The 17,474-nt window shown below is 47.2% G+C and overlaps 1 protein-coding gene across 3 annotated transcripts in view; it reads right to left on the bottom strand.

Annotated features, from left to right (window-relative positions):
• The window catches only part of Lnx1 (ligand of numb-protein X 1), a 102,701-nt gene extending 92,141 nt beyond the window's left edge, over positions 1-10,560 (bottom strand). For 2 of the 3 annotated variants that reach the window (XM_039092174.2, XM_006250902.5), the window contains exon 1: positions 10,402-10,560. The gene's annotated coding sequence lies outside the window, so the exon portion shown is untranslated. 3 annotated transcript variants of the gene reach the window in all.
• Positions 10,561-17,474: the final 6,914 nt, after the last annotated feature.

Raw genomic sequence — 17,474 nt, 5'->3', positions numbered from 1 at the left:
TCAAGGCGAGCGCCTTGTTTGCTTTCCCTGTAACCAAGGCCTTATCGGTATTTATTTCTTAGAAGTTCAAGTAGAGAAAGTGGGGCGTCAACCCTGTGGCTCAGACCCGGCCCTGATATTAACTGCCTTGGTGAGCCTTCACATTTCCCATGCATCACCCCTGGTAGCCAGCCAGCAGCAATGAGGAAATGGTGGACTCGGTCCAGTGCCTCAGAGGTGTGCCGCTAAACTAAGCAAGCTCTGAAGTGATTGCAGCTCCACCTCACTTCGTGCTTGGTAGAGACGCCAGGTGCACAACTGGCCGCCGGGTTCATAAGAGGGAAGGGTGGAGCTCCATTCCCAGAGATAAAGCCCCTGGGTCCTGTGGGAGCTTCACTGTGTGAGCACAAACAAGTAACAGTTTTCTGTGTCCAGGACATTGCCCAGAGTGTGGCAAACAGCAGGAGGCTCTGCCCTACTGAGAGGCAGTCATCTCATGATTCAGGGGAGGGTGGGGACAAGATCCCTGAGGTGTAGGTCACCCCATCCCCCTGCCTCAGGCTCCTGAGTACTGAGGTTACAAGTGTCTTCCACCGCTCTGGGCGTCGTTTGGTAACGGTGACTTAAAGTTGTGTGTGTCCCTCAACCCAACCCTTATGTTTTACAAATATATATAGACCACACCCACACCAAGTGGTCATACAGGTAATTTGGCTCCAAGAAATAGAGACTGGGGAGCAGGGTTTGGGGAGATAGCTCAGCTGGTGAGGTGTTTATTTGAAACCACAGGAACCTGAATTAGATTTCCAGATCCCACAAAGCAAAACAAAACACACACACACACACACACACACACACACACACACACACACACACCAAACAAACAAGCAAACAGCCAGGCAAACAAAAGCCATGCCCATGGCATGAGCTTTAATCCAGCACTGAGGAGACAGATTCCTGAGCCAACCTAGCAGATGGGAAAACTAGAGGTCAAATGAGAGCCTCTGCCTCAAAAAGCCAGGTGGATGGTGGCTGAGGAATGACACCCAAGGTTGTCCTCTGGTCCTCTATCCTCCACATACACATGTGTGTAGCCACATCTACATGTACACCCTGCATGAACCTAAACACCCATGAAGGGTGTAAAACCTGAATCTGGTCTGGTGGTGTAGGCTCAGTGATAACATGCTTCCCTCCCTGGGATGTGTGAGGCCCTGGGTTCAGTCTCCAGCATCACAGAACACCAGAACAAAAAAGACACCTACAAAGCCCCTAGGTGTAGGGTTTTTGTTGATAATGCTTTAAAACTTAAGGGGAGAGTGCTGTTGGACAACATGGTGACTTAGCATTTTGAACTGGCCTGGGAGGGGGCGGGTGTTGCATGGCTGGGGGCGGGGGGGGGGAGGCACACCAACCATAGCCGGTCACTCATTCCTCTGCAGAAGCTTAACCATGGAGAAGCCCAGTGGACTGGTGCCAATGACTGCTTCCCACAGTGGCCCTGGCCACCTGCTCTCCCTCTCTAAGGAATCTGCCTGGCAGGCATGTTTGTCTCAGTAGTGCTCTGGTCTGGGCTAAACCTCATAAAATAGGTTATTTGTAGGAAAGGCAGTTCCCAAAGTTGAAATAAGATCCATCTCTCTTCCTTGACCTTATTTATGCCTTAAGTCTCAGATTCATTCAGTGACGGCTCTGATAATTTGTGATCATTTTAATAAGTACTGATTATGAATGGAGATACATTATTCCTTGCCTCACAGAATTGTATATAATTCAATGACCTGAATACAAAGAGTCAGTCACTTATGGGATAAAAACCTATCTTTGAACTAGGAAGGAGAGTCGGAGGAGGAGTCTGTGTGTGCACAGGGGAGGGACCCGCCTTCACCTTGGGAGAAGGAGGCAGGTACTCACAGCCTGCTATGAGGGTTGGAGGGTTGTGGTTAGATCTGCTTCTCCTTAACTTCTAAATCGCTGGTCTCAAAGAGGGAGCAAGAGACTCATTAATGAAATCTGCAAATGACATTCGCCTGCAAAGTGTTTCAAACACCAGAAAGAACAGAAAAATATAAAGGGTCTCTACAGAGGTCAGAATCTGCCAGGAAATGACAGAACTGAACAAGGAGAGACGGCAGAACACATCTGGAGTGAATAACCAGGAACGCAGACACTCAGAAAGTGGGAAAGCCAAGGGAAGTGGTTGATGGAGCAGAGTCCCCGGGGGTTAGCCAATTGCATATGAGTTCTAGACTCCGGGGGATGGCTTTTCACAGCCTTCCAGAAAAAAGTATCATCACCCTTGACGGGAGACCTCACCAGGCTTCCCCTGGATGTCATGGTGCACCTGCCATGGGTTGGTCTGTAAGTGTTCTGTCTCAAATAAGATACCCTCTAACATCCTAGCCTATAAACATGGAGTCCTGCAAACCATACACAGTTAAGGCAAAGTATTTCATCTGAGCAAGGACTCTATTACAGCTGAGCGTCAACACTGACTCCTGGGAAGAGCTGACTTTAGGGGAGTGAAAGAACCTGGAAGCAGCTGTCCTCCCTCTTAAAGACCACCATAGCAGGAAGTGACCTTTCCTTCCTCCTTTCCTTCCTTCCTTCCTTCCTTCCTTCCTTCCTTCCTTTGAAAAGATATTCTTCTTGTATTTATTGAAAGGTAAGTACAAGAAGAAATATATTTGAATTCTTAACATTTTTCAACTATTTCGGTTCCGTAGATGTGTGCTAACTGCCCTGTCCATGATCCCTATTTGTCTTGAACTCTGGGGACTCCCAGAAAATTTCATGCCATCTTCATGTCCTTCAAGTTAATTAGGAAAATAGAGGTAGATGAATGGTATGACACAGGGGGCAAACACAGTTGATGGTGCTGAAGCTTTGAAGGACAAGAAACAAGGGAACCACCTAGTCAGGCCCGGGAAACTTAATGGACCACCTGGTTCCTCAGAAGGATCACAAAAGGCGACTGCGGTTGAGATGCAGAGCACACGTGTGCTGGGGGTCAACCTTCTGCACCACACATACTGGGCACTGGTGGTGCATGCCTTAGTCCTAGCACTCAGGAAGTAGAGATAGGAGGAGTAGAAGTTCATCCTCACCTATAGAGGGAGCTCAAGGCCATCCTGGGCTCCATGAGACCCTGCCTTAAAAAAGTTTAACAAAACCCAAAGACAAACAAAATGGAGCAGGATTTTGTAAGTCCTGAGGGGAAAGAGCCTGGCCAGACACTGCCATCAAGGACGGAGAGTCACAGGTTGGTGGCTCTACGTGATTTTAAAACATTCTTTAATGTTTTATATAGAAGTCATAGTTTTTTGTTTTTGTTTTTGCTTTTTTGTTTTTTTAAGTCAGGCCCTTACTATATATGTAGTGCAGATACTTACAGTGTAACCCAGGCTGTCCTCAGACTCATGAGCCTCCCTCAGCCTCCCAAGGGCTGGGACTACTGGTGTGAGCACAACATGTAGCTTAGAAATTATATGATTTGGAGTTGGGCAAGGACCGTAGCTTCTCACCACAGGGGGAAATGGTGTTTCGACATATCTAGGGGTGACATGCCTGCTACTATTCCAAATCCGTCCAGTGACAGAGGCCTGGGTAGTTTTCAAAGATCCACAGTCTTTGTGACTTTGGCTGTTGGCTCCTGTTCTGTCTTTCAGTGCTTGGCATATGCCACATGACTCCTTCAGAGCATGATGCCCAACCCCCAAATTAAGGACAGCATTGCTGGTTCTCCCTTGTCTTCTCTCTGTCTCTGGTCCTTCCTAGTGTCTTCGTAAGCAGTCCAGGTGATGTCAAAGATTCTCCTAGGACACTTTTTAATTTGTGAAGGTCCCTTGACACAATGGTACTTGCAAGTAGACATTTATCTGTTTATCCCAGTGTGGGAGGGGTCAAGATTCATTTGCAAGATAACCTCCAAGAATATGGCTTCCACTGTAATCTATGTTGGCTTCTACGGCTGTCTTCCTGTAGATTTGTCACGGTGTGGATGGGAAGAACACACTAGGTCTTTAGTGCACAAAACCCTTACTAGTGTGCTTGAACACAGGGACTAAGGATGGAAGTGTCAAAGGCTGCCAACTCTCTTTGTTGCTTATACTGCACTCAGTAGGTCTGCACCAGTGGTTCTCAATCTGTGGGTCGAGACCCCTTTGGGGTTGAATGACCCTTTCACAGGAATGGGATATCAGATATCCTGCACTTCAAATATTTGCATTACGATTCCTAACAGCAGCAAAATTACAGTTATGAAGTATCAATGAAATAATGTTATGGTTAGGGGTTACCACAACGTGAGATATATTAAAGGGTCAGAGCATTAGGAAGGTTTAGAACCACCGGTCTACTCGAAGATTTCTCTGTGAACAGAGATGGCTGTGTGTGTGAACGTCGGCTATAGAGTGAGTGAAGAGAGTAAAGTGATGTCCCACTTGAGAACATGGCCGTGGTTATCCCCAGACCTAGGAAGCTGACCCAATTGGGAAACTTGTTTTTTAAATATGTCATCAAGTATTGGATCTTGAGATGAGAGCATCTTGGATTACCTGAGTGATCTCTAAATCTAGTATCTTTAGGAGAGAGAGAAGAGAAGGGAGACTTAGGAGGCAAAGTGAAGACTTAGGAGGTCACCAAGTGACCTCAGGACCCAATGGACAAGGCAAAGGTAGATTCTCTCTGGCCTAGCTCCCTCAAAGATGGGAATGTGCCCCTGCTGATGTCTCCATTTCAAACATCTACACACTCTAGAACTGAAAAAATAAATGAAATTGTTTAAAACTTCCGAGTTTAAGGTCATCAGCTGTGGCAATCCCAAGAGACTAATCCAGGAGATTATACAACCCTAGAGGTGAGTCCTACAGGAATGTGGTAAATCTTCCCCATGGCCCACTCTAGCCCTTCTCCACATGGCTAAGTGACAGGGTAAACATTTTGAGATGGCAGCCACTAAGACTCCTGTATACTTAGAACAGCAATCCTTCCCCAGTGTAAAAATCTAATGATTTGCTTTTAGTTCAGTAATAGGTTACAATGCAGAGGTCTTGAGAGGTGACTGTGAAAGCAATTTACAAGGGCCCCCAGGGGCTACCAGTGGAATGGCTGAGCATGTGTATACTGATGAAGATGTCATACAAGTATGACCATGATTCTTAACGAGGAGTTTGAAAACACAAGGTGACTCATGTGTTAATGTGAGGATGTGTGCGCCTAAGCATGCTGTGTTCTAGTCAAAAGAGGTCACGTGACTGACAGACTGTAGTCACAAGCAAGCTATACAAATCATCTCAACAGATAGCAATGACATAGCTGAGCTTCCTAGCATGCGTGTGATGTTGCCATGCTGTGTGCCAAGAAGCTATTAAAGGAATTCCTAGAGAGCTTCCACTGTGCTGCTGGTGAAGTCTTTCGTGTCACTGTGACAAATGAATGCATCGAGCACAAGAAGCAAATCCGAGTCACCGGGAGGCAACGGTGACAATGGTGGCATTTAAATGTGGGTGCTCCAGGATAAAACTCTGGGTCAAGCAAACAATATTTGAGATGAAACTTGTGGCACGTGTTTGAAGTGCACTGGTCAACCCACAAACAACCAAGGGGAATGTGGCCCCCTAGGCAGGAGCAGGATTTCTTTGAGAGAGGTAGAAGAAGCAGAGAGGGATAAGAAAGAAGAAAACGCTCATTGTAAAGCCTGTGTGTGTCTAGTTGGGGAGTCATCTGCTTTGTCTGAAGTGGGAATGCCTCTGCTTCTTTCCATTTGAAAATATAAACATTGGAAATTTGTTGCTATGACTTTCAATAAGCCATTTGCCACAAGTTAGGGGATATGCTGGTACTAGACATGCATTTTTTCTCATGTAATACTTAGGACAATTGATTTTACATTATGTAATTTCATGTGAAGAAACATCTCAGCTGAAGAAACACAAATAATCGTTGGTCATCCATCCATCCATCCATCCATCCATCCATCCATCCATCCATCCATCCGTCCATCCACCAATCATCATTCATTCATCTGTCTACCATCCATCCACCATCCATCCACACATCTATCCATCATCCATCGATACAACTATCCTTTATCATCCATTTATCTATCATCCTTCCATACATTCATGCACCCATCATCCACACATCCATCTGTCTGTCAACCCCGCCACCCGGTTGCCAAACATCCCAGGGGCTACATATGTGGGATAATTCTCACTGTCAGTGACAATACACTCAGCTCCCCCCACCCCCCAGTCCCCCAGGAAACCTACTGCATTCTTGGAAACACCAATTCTCAGGAGGTGCTTTCTCTCCTTGATTTGAAGTCTGCATCTGGGTTGCTAAGCAGTAGGTCACCACAGTTTCCAGAGAACACAGAGTAAGGAGGGAATGATCGCAGGTGGGAAGTTAGAGGAGAGAGCCAACATTCTATGATGGTGATCTCAGCCCCCTGTAGTCTCTGTTCCCAGTGATTTCTATGGTTTTCATATCCATCCTCGTTCTTAGGAGACAGCACCTACTTAAAACCTAATTCCCCCAGGAAGAATGACACAGTCAATTGTTTGGGAACACTGTCAGAGAGCAGTCAATTTGCCACCCACATGAAAGCGAGTCTGTGATGCCGTCACATAAATATCAAGAATGGTTTCATGCTGCCAGGAAGTCCAGAGATACCCAGATAGGGAGGACCTACTTGAGAGCCTCTGTAGCCCTAAGCAAAGCAGATACTGAGAGGTGCAGCCGTGAGTTCCCTGCTGCAGGAAGATGTTTGGATTGGTCGTCTTGTACCCCAGATTGCTACACCTGCTGGTCTTTAAACAACCAGCCACCACACTGGCAAGCGCTCTACCTTAGAAGGCCAAGATTAACAACATGCTCTTGGTTAACAGGCTTTCCTTCTAAGCCTATGGGGATCTTTCCAGAATTATGCAGTGTTCAGTCGGGGCCTGTTTCTACCATTATGTCCAGGCTGACGCATGAGCTAAGCCATCTAACTGTAGTAGTCAATATAACATATCCATTCTAGAATTACATAGTGCTTAAACTGAACACCTAGCATGCGTCAGGCACCCCACATACGAACCCTGCATCTGTTCTCACAGAAATCCTGGGTACTTAAGTACCCAGCTTCCCGGACAATCAGACTGAGGCAAAGATATTAAGCTACCTCGTGCAGTCTAGCAATTGTGTGACAGAACTTGGTCTGTCTGATCCCCATGACCGTGCCTTCTTTTCAAGGACATCACAAGAGGACTAGCTAACACGGTGCCAGGGCCATTCCAAACAGGTTAAAAGGTTTGTCTAGCGCATAAAGAAGTCACATGATTAAGCTGGGCTTTGAGCCTAGACAGTCTGATGCCAAAGACCAGCTCTATTCTAGGATGTCAGCACCACCTCACCGGGGATTAAATGAATAAGACCATCATGCCCCAGTGAGAGGCACTGCCCACCCCTGCTCTTCGTTACTCTGACCCATACATTTAGGTAGAGGCTCTCTGTGTTCTATTGTAGGATGCAACGGTTTCAAATTGGGGGGTGGGGATGGGCAAGGAGTTCAAGGTTCTTCCTTAAAGTCCCCTTAGCAAGCTATAGTTTTTTTGAGGTTAGAATCCATAGTCCTCACTTCACTGGGCCCTTGCTCTTGAAGGGCAGAGACGTGTGTTACACTTTGAGAAAAAGGTGGGACCAGAAGAAGCTGGCAGTGGGTCTGGGCCCACATCTGCTCTGATGCAATGATTCAAGGTCACTGACAGGTTCAACATATTCTACTTGGGGGCTGGAGAGATGGTTCAGTGGTTAAGAGCACTGACTGCTCTTCCAGAGGTCCTGAGTTCAAATCCCAGCAACCATATGGTAGCTCACAACCATCTGTAATGAGATCTGAAGCCCTTTTCTGCTGTGGGCTAATATATAATAAATAGATCAATCTTTAAAAAAATCTCTACTTAAATGTGTGGATCTTATCCAAAGGACCCACGAGCCTTCCCCCTCCACAGAATGGTACAGGTTGCAAATTATCTGTCACCTCTCACACTGGCTTGGCCAAGTGCTCATGGAGTCTGAGGTGGAAGATGTTTACCTACAAGATTAGAGGGGACCAAGTACCCAAGGCCACTCAGGGTAGTAGCATGATTAAAACAGTCTGGGCTCCCTGCCCTCCAAACAACGATGACCTCTCCTGACAGCCTTTAAGAACTCACACTTTGTGGATGTGTCAAGAGATCACAAGAAGGAAGAGAGACCACTCCAGAGTTTGCTTCACCAAGGGCCAAGGGGGCTGGCAGGCACACGCTGCCTGGCTCAGGGAATGACAGCCCGTTCATTCTCCTCCCTCTGGACTGTTGTGTTTCTCCAAACTGTTAGCAGTGGGGTTAATTACTGACAATTAATTACAGTAATAAGAGCCGGGTCCTGAACCATTGCAGCCACAGGAGAGCTACATGGGCTCACACAAGTCCTCTAAGCTCCCAGGAAATTTCTTCCAGCAGAGAGGAACTTGTCTTTTATTTGTCCCTGACTCCAAGCTCACCTATACTCAGAGAACCACATTATAGCACATGGTACTTATCTCTCGTCCTACTGAGAAAGGAATGGCGGTTCAGAGAAGTCCAGTAATTTGCTAAGGAAATACATATTGTTTCCTTTAGCACTTTGTATACACCCAAATTAGTGGAGATGTCACAGCAACTTCTCAAGGACACATGCACGTTATCCAACGAGCTGCCTCGACCCCTATGCTAGACACTGGGACTCTGGTTTCTGTCCCCTTTTTTCTCTTTCTTGAATTGGGGGGGGGATTTTATATATATACATATATAATATATATTATATATAATATTTTTCTAAGCAGTTAGAGACAATGACAAAATAGTTTGTTATTTAATCATAGGTCCATTGTTGTAAAAATGACTAATTAACCAGGTATAAAAGAGGGGTGTGTGTGAAAGTTTGCAGAGGTTTGGAACATCAAGGACAAATTTACACCTACAAAACTCCAGGCTATGAGGAATCTTTTTCTCACTTTGCTCACAAACCTCTGAATCAACCGAGAATGTTACTAAGGCATCAACAACAGTTACTCTGCAAACACAGGAGCTTAGAGGACAATATAAGGCACAAAGGTCAACTAGAGAAGAGACTATGAGCTTCCCAAGAATCAGAAAGAAACTGGCAACAAGCAGGAGGCAGATGCTTACCAGGAAGAAAGAAGCAGCCGTTCAAGGGCGATACTTTTTAGTTGTTTCCGTTCATACACTCTTGGACAGTTGGCAGGTTCTTTTAACTTCTAGAGGGCTGTATATGGGCTTAACTCCTAGTAGATGATTTCCTTACAAAGCCATCTGCTAACTTAACTAATGCAACTAACGAAGGCCTATGAAATGAAAAGACTCGTTCATTTATTTCTCTCCCCGAGTTTCCCAGATAAGTTGATAAGGAGATGGACTGGGGATTTATTCCTCTGCTCTTGTTAATCATATTAGCTGGTGGGGGTGCCTGCCCATTGAGAACAGGTTACACGATCAGGATTAGAAAAACGAATATGGGTCCTTGAGGTACAATTACTTTTATAGTCAGGTCCTGGCAGAACAGTCTCCTCCATATATTTACTATATTAAGAGCAAGGTAGAAACAACAGAAGAGTTTCAAACCCAGACCTGGGGCTACATTCTTGTGGCCTTGAAGGGTAATCTTTACTTTAACCAAAGGTCAGCAGGCAGCCTGTCGGGCCTGAAAGTAGGTAAACAGAGTTCTAATCCAGACTGCTAAATGTTTTCCACAAGTAAAGGAAACTGAAGGCTTTTGAGAGAGAGAGAGAGAGAGAGAGAGAGAGAGAGAGAGAGAGAGAGAGAACTTATAAACAGGGAGCCAGAATTTATCAGCTTTAGTACTGACTTTCTGTTGTAAACAACAACAAAACCTAGGGAAGTATTACAGCTTTTCAGATGAGATGAATGCAGAAGGCAAGAAAAAAAAAAGACAATCTGAATTTTGTGAGTGTCCCCAGCACCCCCACCCCCACCACACACACACACACACACACACAAAACAGGCTGGACTGGTCTGCACATTTGAACTAACTTTCAAAGAGCATCTCATCTCACTTTTCTCTGGGGTTTTAAAAAGAATCAAATCAACTTCACAACAAGCAGAGGCTGGATTAGTAATCAGGAAACAAAAATGATTAAATATCTGGCCGAGACAACACTGCTGGTCACAAATAAGACTGTTACAGACATCTTTACTCTCAGAGTGTTACTCTGGACTGAGCCATTCAGTGAGCTCGCTCTCTCTCTCTCTCTCTCTCTCTCTCTCTCTTTCTTTTTCTTTTTTCTTTTGTAATTTTCATTCAGATTCCTCATTTAGATCCCTTCTGGGTCAGGGGTCTAAAAACCAAGAGAGGAAAAAATAGTTCCTGCTCACCTGTTCAAAGATGTCTGGGGCTTTCAAAGCAGCAGTCACCAGCCCGCCTCCATCCCTGTGCCAGAAGCTTCTAGGGCTGCCTGAGCTGTGACTGGTCTCAACTTCGGTGTACAGGTGGCTGGAGGAAGAAGGAGGGCATTGGTTGGCTCAGAACAGGAAATCTGTGACATCACGGAAGTCTGGCTGAGACTTTAGGGACTAAAACAGCCCAGGAGGCCCCGCCCCCTGTCAATTACCTGAATACCTTGGAGCAGGTAGGTGGCGTCTCTCAGAGGACAAATGAATCAGTTAGAGCAATTTGCTGGTCGGAATTTACTTTCCTTCCTGAGCAGAGCACGTGTCTAGCCCCGTGTACAGATCTGAATGGGTATGCCTGACTGTTTCCCAGGCCCTTTTCGTCTGCCTGATATTCTTTCCGAGGGCTCTCACAGGCCCACACAGCTGCCAACACCAGAATTAAAAGGGAAGTTTAAACACAGGGATTTTTGTAGGTGCAAAAAAAGAAAAAGGTTGAGAAGACTTAGCTATATCTGGGATTTACCCCCCTAATGCCTTTCTGAATCGCATCCCTTTGAGTTCCTAGTGTTTTTTTTTTTCTGTTCCAATATTATAACAAAACTGGAGGTGACATGACAAGCCTTAAAAATCTAAGTTCGATGCCTGTCAGCATCATTTCCCAAACTCCCTCGCAGTCCCCAGTGTATTATATTAATAATAGATTTGGCCATTGGTAAAACTTCAGTCATTCCTACCTCTCGGTCTGTCTGTCACCTGGTGGTTACAGTCCACAGTAGGCCTGCAATTAGGGGTACTTTAAATGATTCAGGTTAGAATGATAGCGCCTTACTAAGGCGCTGTTGTCTGCTGTGAGAGCTAGGGAAGAGGAGTCAGAGTTATTTTGGTCCCAAGCTTGGTGTGTGACCCTGGATAAGTCACGCTTGCTTCAGCTTTTCCAGCAGGAAAGAGAGGCTAATGGCAGGACTCAGCTGGCACTTGAGTGACAGCTAAGAGGATTCCTGCCTGCTGGTTAAGGCCTATGGCATCTTGTCCCATCAGCCTGTTGAATTGCTGTGCGCCTGTGGCCCGCAGCCAGCCTCCCTCGCAGACTTATTCACTCTCCGGAATGTGCTACCTGAGGACACTGGGGAGTTCTCTCTCCTAGGTTGGTCCAGCCACACTTTTGTCCCTTAAGGAAGAAAACACCTGCTGAAAAACACCTTCCCCCTTCTGATCTCAAAACTGTAAGCTTTACCTGTTCTAATACCTTGCCACTTAGCAGTGGTTTGTGAGCTGGACCGGGGTGGGGGGTGGGGGTGGGGCAGTTGAAGAAAGAAATAGAAAAAAACACCTCATCCCTGAGTGTCCACATTGGTAGCTGGCTCCCTGTCGGTCACTCAGTACCTTGTAAAGCAAATGGGGAGGGAAGAAGAAGGAAGATGAATCTAGTGCAGGAGGCAACTTCCAAACACTGGCTCGCCCCAGGCAGGCCTAAGCAGCCTCTCCATCTGGGACCGAGCAACTTGGGAAGCTTTAAAACAAACACACATCCAATAGAAACTAAGGGAGGTGTGGCTACTCTGTATTGATAAAAGCAAAAGGTTTGAAACGGAGTGGGAGTGCGGTGGACGTGAGGGGGATAGAGGCGGCTGAACCTTTCACGTGCAGGGTTTTCGGGGGGCGGGGGGTACTATTAGCCCACCAAGACAAAAGCTTCTCTTTCCTGAGACAGTGTCCCCGGGAATAGGAGGAGACTGAGGCTAGCCAGGTTGCAGAAAGCCACGCCCCTCGTTGAGTCCCGCCCTATGTGTGCTGTCTGTCAGTCAGGCTTCGCCTTGCCCAAGAGGGATTGCCTCTGACTTGGAGAGGCATTTAGAGTTCCTGGCCCCGAAACCCCTGGACTGAGGTGCACCAGAAATATATCTGCATAAAATGTGCAATAAACGAACCCGCACAGAACTTCGTTGACGGCCTTTAGACTGTGGGAATTTTTCTGGTTATGTTCACAAACTCGCAGTCACTTGCTTGCACAGATAGCCTGGTGAAAGAAAGACAAGCTTGGAAGAGAGAGGGGAAATAGAGAAAGTGGATCAGCATTAAACTGGGAGTGGAGCTAAGGCTCAGGTGCTGTTTATAAGAGAAGAGAAACTCCTGGCTATTTCATATGGTCAGCCAAGAGAAGGGCTTCTCCACGCCGCTGGATGTAGTCTATTCTTTAAAGACTAAAAACAAATTCAGTATAAACTCCACTGTCTTATTCCGGCTGGTGCAGTTGCACAAAGCCTTAGATTCTATGGTAGTGGGGAGGAGACAGAAATAATGACCACCAAAGCAAACGGAGTAAGAGCTTGCCAGGCCTGCTTACTCTCTCCAAGCCCTTTCTACCAGAACCCCTATGTCAGCTCCTAGCGCTATTTACATGGACCAGGAACAGGTCAAGGAACCAGGACACAGAGCCAGTGGCAAGCAGCAGAATCGAGCAGTTTGTAACCATGGCCTTTCCTAAACTGTGAAAAGAAATTGGGGAGATTCTAACTGTATGTTCACTGGGTGAGGTCCTAAATGTGAATCTATTTCTCTCCTCCTCCTCCTCCTCCTCCTCTTCCTCCTCCTCCTCCCTCTCCCTCTTCCTCTTTCTCCTCCTCTTCCTCTTCCTCTTTCTCCTCCTCTTCCTCCTCCTCTTCCTCCCCCTCTTCCTCCTCCTCTTCCTCCTCCTCCTCTTCCTCCTCCTCCCTCTCCCTCTCCCTCTTCCTCTTTCTCCTCCTCCTCCTCTTCCTCTTCCTCCTCCTCTTCCTCCTCCTCCTCCTCTTCTTCCTCCCTCTCCCTCTCCCTCTCCCTCTTCTTCTTCCTCCTCCCTCTCCCTCTCCCTCTCCCTCTTCTTCTTCTTCCTCCTCTTCCTCCACCTCTTCCTCCTCCTCTTCCTCCTCCTGCTCTTCTTCCTCCTCTTCCTCCTCCTTCTCCCCAACCTCCCCATTCCCCCTTCTCCCTCTAGACAGGGTCGCTAATGCAGTCTGGTTTCAAACTCCCTATATCTACGAGGACGGCCTTTGACTGGATTCTTTGGCCTGAGTGCTGGGGTACAGGTGTGACCCTCCACATCTGGTTTTATTCTGTGCTGGTGTTTGAACCCAGGACTTCCTGGAACAAGCATTGTGTGCAACTGAGCCGTATTCCCAGTCCTGCCGCACCCCCTCCTTTTTTTTTTTTTTTTGGTTCTTTTTTTTTTTTTTCAGAGCTGGGGACCGAACCCAGGGCCTTGCGCTTCCTAGGCAAGCGTTCTACCGCTGAGCTAAATCCCCAAACCCCTGCGCCCCCTCCTTTTGAGACAGTATCTCCTAGCCCAGGCTGATTTCGAACTGTTGATTCTCCTGCCTTCCTTCCCAAGGGCTGGCATTCCAATCACGCTTCACCATGACAGGCTTACTTCAGCTTCTTCCCTGTGCATTATTCTGAAGGGAGAGCCGGGTTGAAGCAAGAGTGTGGGCTGAGGAAGAACTTCAGGGGGGAAATCAACTAGCAACCTGGCTTACATATGAAAGGGAGGGGTGTAAGCCGCTCACTCTCATGTATGCGTATATATGGGTATATGACAGGTTAGAGAAAGTCATATCACTTCAGGGCTGCTCTGGAACTTATCTTTCGGAGGCATGTCAACCCAAACCCAAGAATGAAGGAGAGCTTGGGAGGTCCCCTTGGGATGACAAGTGAGTCCCTGGGCTATCTTCCATGGTCATTTCTATCCGGAATCTCTTTGAAAACCTAGTACGATCTGCACGCAGCTGAATGAAATGAGGTAATGTAAAATGATATAATGAGTTTGCGTTATCTGCTACTTCAAGGCGAGTGGTTTAGACCAGCGTCAGCAAATAGTAGACCCATACTGCTTCTCTCAGCTGCTTCCCCACCGCCATTTCGTTGTCCTTTCTGAAATGCTAAGATGCGCTGGAGCTCAGAGGCAACCCCGTGCCATACAGGACTATCACAAACTGCCGCCATCTCCATGAGTTCAGCCGTGTTGGGATGCGAAGGGTCACTGCAGTTTGGCTTGTTGACTGTGATGTTCTGTCATAGGAGGAGGGCAGGGGGGAGGGAATCTCCAGAGTGTGAACCTCCTCTACACAGCTGTATGGTGCTCCAATTGCACGCGACATCAGAGAGGGGCTGGAAGTGCATGGGCTGGAAAGGTCTAGGAAGGGGGAGTCTCATCGATTGGTCCATTGGGAAGACCTCATCCATGACAGTAGACCTCTACTGCGTTAAGGCCACCCACACTCCTGCCCATACCCCCCACAGCCCTGTGAGTAAGCCCATTAAACTCATTGACTCCAAAGTGAAGACTGGTGGAATCTTACCTCACTTTGCCATCGAGACCTTAGGAGGAGGGACTGGCTTTTTTACATCTCCCTAAGCAAAAACAAATTAACAAATTGGATTATACCAACTACATCTCTGGGTACACTAGCAGCTGATGTTAACCCTCTTCCTCAAGGACAAATCATTTCTAGCCCAATTTTGACAGCACACTAGAGGAAGGGGTAGGTGGTGTTTCCAGGGCTGCTGGGAAAATCATCGTGTCAAAAGGAACATGGATTGGACCCCAAAAGAGAGATGGTGGCAAGGACAACTCACACAGGGCTGGAGGCAGGAATGGTAGGTCGCATGTGGCGAGGACCCGTGTGGAAGGGCAGCAGTACAAAGTGATATAGAGGAGCCACCAGACAGGTGAGATGGGGTCGGCTCAGGACAGGAGGCTGGCTGGCGGATAGCAGGTGATTCTTAGACAGTGGCAGCGTTCACAGTGTTGGGCTACTACTCTACGGGTTTCTTACTCTTTGGGAGCTGGGGTCTTCTGCTGTGATTGGATCCTGGGACTTTTATTTTCTGCAGAGACAGGTGGGAAGCATTAGGAAGCTCACAGAACTCAAGGCTGGGACTTTTCTGGTTATTCAGCCAGCTTATGTGAGCATTGTGATTCCATTGAACTCTTATATGTCTTGACACAGCAATGTAAGCAGGAGAGGAGGTCTGTTCTCCAAGCTCTTTACTTCTCGATCCTGACAATGAAGGCTAGCATTCTCAAGGCTTCCTTGTGGAAAGGAACCTACGACTAAAGCATTCCTTTTGACTCAGAATTACCCTGCCCCTGCTTGTATCCCTCTTTGACCCCCCCAGCATATTTGTAGGGGTTTTTAAGATGTCCGAATGCCACAATAGGGAACAGATTTCATCTGATTTTAATAAAATCACCTCTAGAAAAGGCCTCAGCTACATAATTACTAAAGGGATTCTGCATTATGAGATGAAATTGCTATATACATTACATCACGTTGGCCTCGGTTGTTTTTAAAACTAGCTCGGTTCTAAGTCTTTCATTAGCTAAGTACAAGCGTTTAGCATGATGTGTGTAAGTAGGTCTCCAGAGGGCAATTCTTGGTAGAGATCAAAGTTCTCCAGCCCTGTCATGTGGGAGAAGTGCCATCTCTCTCCCCACTCAGCCATGCTCTGCTTTCTTTACAGATGTTCCACTAGGCACCCCATGCACGGCATAGGAGACTCTCGTCCTCTGGTTCGTTTGCTTTCTGCAGGGAGAAGGAAGATCTCGGGGAAGTTAGGATTATACCAGTCATGGATGAGAACACACACTTTATAAAGGTTTGCTAGGCAAACTGTGGCCAGCACACCCTTATTTAAGAAAAGGGAGACAATGACCATGCTTTCTTTGCAGTTGTCATGTGTACAGTGTGGGATATCTCCATGGTGACACAGTGTCATCCCTGCCTAAACCAGAAACCACGTGAGCTCTTCTCCAGCAACTGCCAGTGGTGGTGATGGCTGCTATGACAACGATGATGTTTGCCCCGCTCTTCTGGAAGCATCCATCTTCAGGCTTACCGCTTGGGCCTCGTTATCTGCCTTTCTGTCTCAATCTGCTTCACATTGTCGTTCTTCCTATGCACAGAGCAACGGCTGCTCCCTACCCTGTGTTAGCAGAGAGCAGGCTCTCTCATGGCCTTATTACCCCAGGAACAAGGTTTCCTAAAGCACACACCCTTTTTTTTAAATTTGCATTTTAAATGTTATTCCCTTTCCTTGTTTCACATCCATAATCTCCCTACCCCAAACTCCTTCCCCCATTCTTCTATGAGGATGTTCCCCCTCCCCAATCACCCACCTCTTCCTACCTCCCTACCCTGACAATCCCCTACACTGGGGCATCCAACCTTGGCAGGACCAAGGGCTTCTCCTCCCATTGGCATCCAACAAGGCCATTCTCTGCTACATGTGCAGCCGGAGCCATGGGTCTGTCCGTGTGTACTCTTTGGGTGGTGGTTTAGTCCCTGGGAGCTCTGGTTGGTTGGTATTGTAGTTTTATGGGGTTGCAAACCCATCCAGCTCCTTCAATCCTTTAACTCCTCCTATGAGGACCCCATTAGTTCAATGGTTTGCTGCTAGCATTTGCCTCTGTATTTGTCATGCTCTGGCAGAGCCTCTCAGGAGACAGCTATATCAGGCTCCTGTCAGCATGCACTTCTCGGCACCAATATTGCCTGGATTTGGTGGCTGTATGTATATGGGTTGGATCCCCAGGTGGGGCAGTCTCTGAATGGCCATTCCTTCAGTCTCTGCTCCAAACTTTGCCTCCATATCCCCTCCTATGAATATTTTTGTTCCCCCTTCTAAGAAGGACTGAAGCATTCACACTTTGGTCGTCCTTCTTCTTGAGCTTCCTGTGGTGAGCACACACCTGGCCAACTGTATTCCATCTTTTACTCCTCGGCCCATGGGAGTCTCAGAAAGAACAGTGGGTAGGCTCGGATCCGCTCCTCGAAAGAACAGTGGGTAGGCTCGGATCCGCTCCTCGAAAGAACAGTGGGTAGGCTCGGATCTGCTCCTCGAAAGAACAGTGGGAAGGCTCAGATCTGCTCCTCCTCTATCTCAGAGGGAGTCCAACTTCTCCTAGGTTGCTCCAGGCCCCAGATGTCCCTGTTTGTGAATACGCCATACCCAGGTCTTCCCAGCTAGATACCGTCTGGAGCTGACGTCCCAGTTCTACGTTTAGCCTTCGATCTCATCTC

Source organism: Rattus norvegicus, chromosome 14 (genome assembly GCF_036323735.1).
Source record: "Rattus norvegicus strain BN/NHsdMcwi chromosome 14, GRCr8, whole genome shotgun sequence".
Lineage (NCBI taxonomy): Eukaryota > Metazoa > Chordata > Mammalia > Rodentia > Muridae > Rattus > Rattus norvegicus.
The sequence above is the reverse complement of the archived record's forward strand: the minus strand, read 5'-3'. Positions and strand labels throughout refer to the sequence as shown.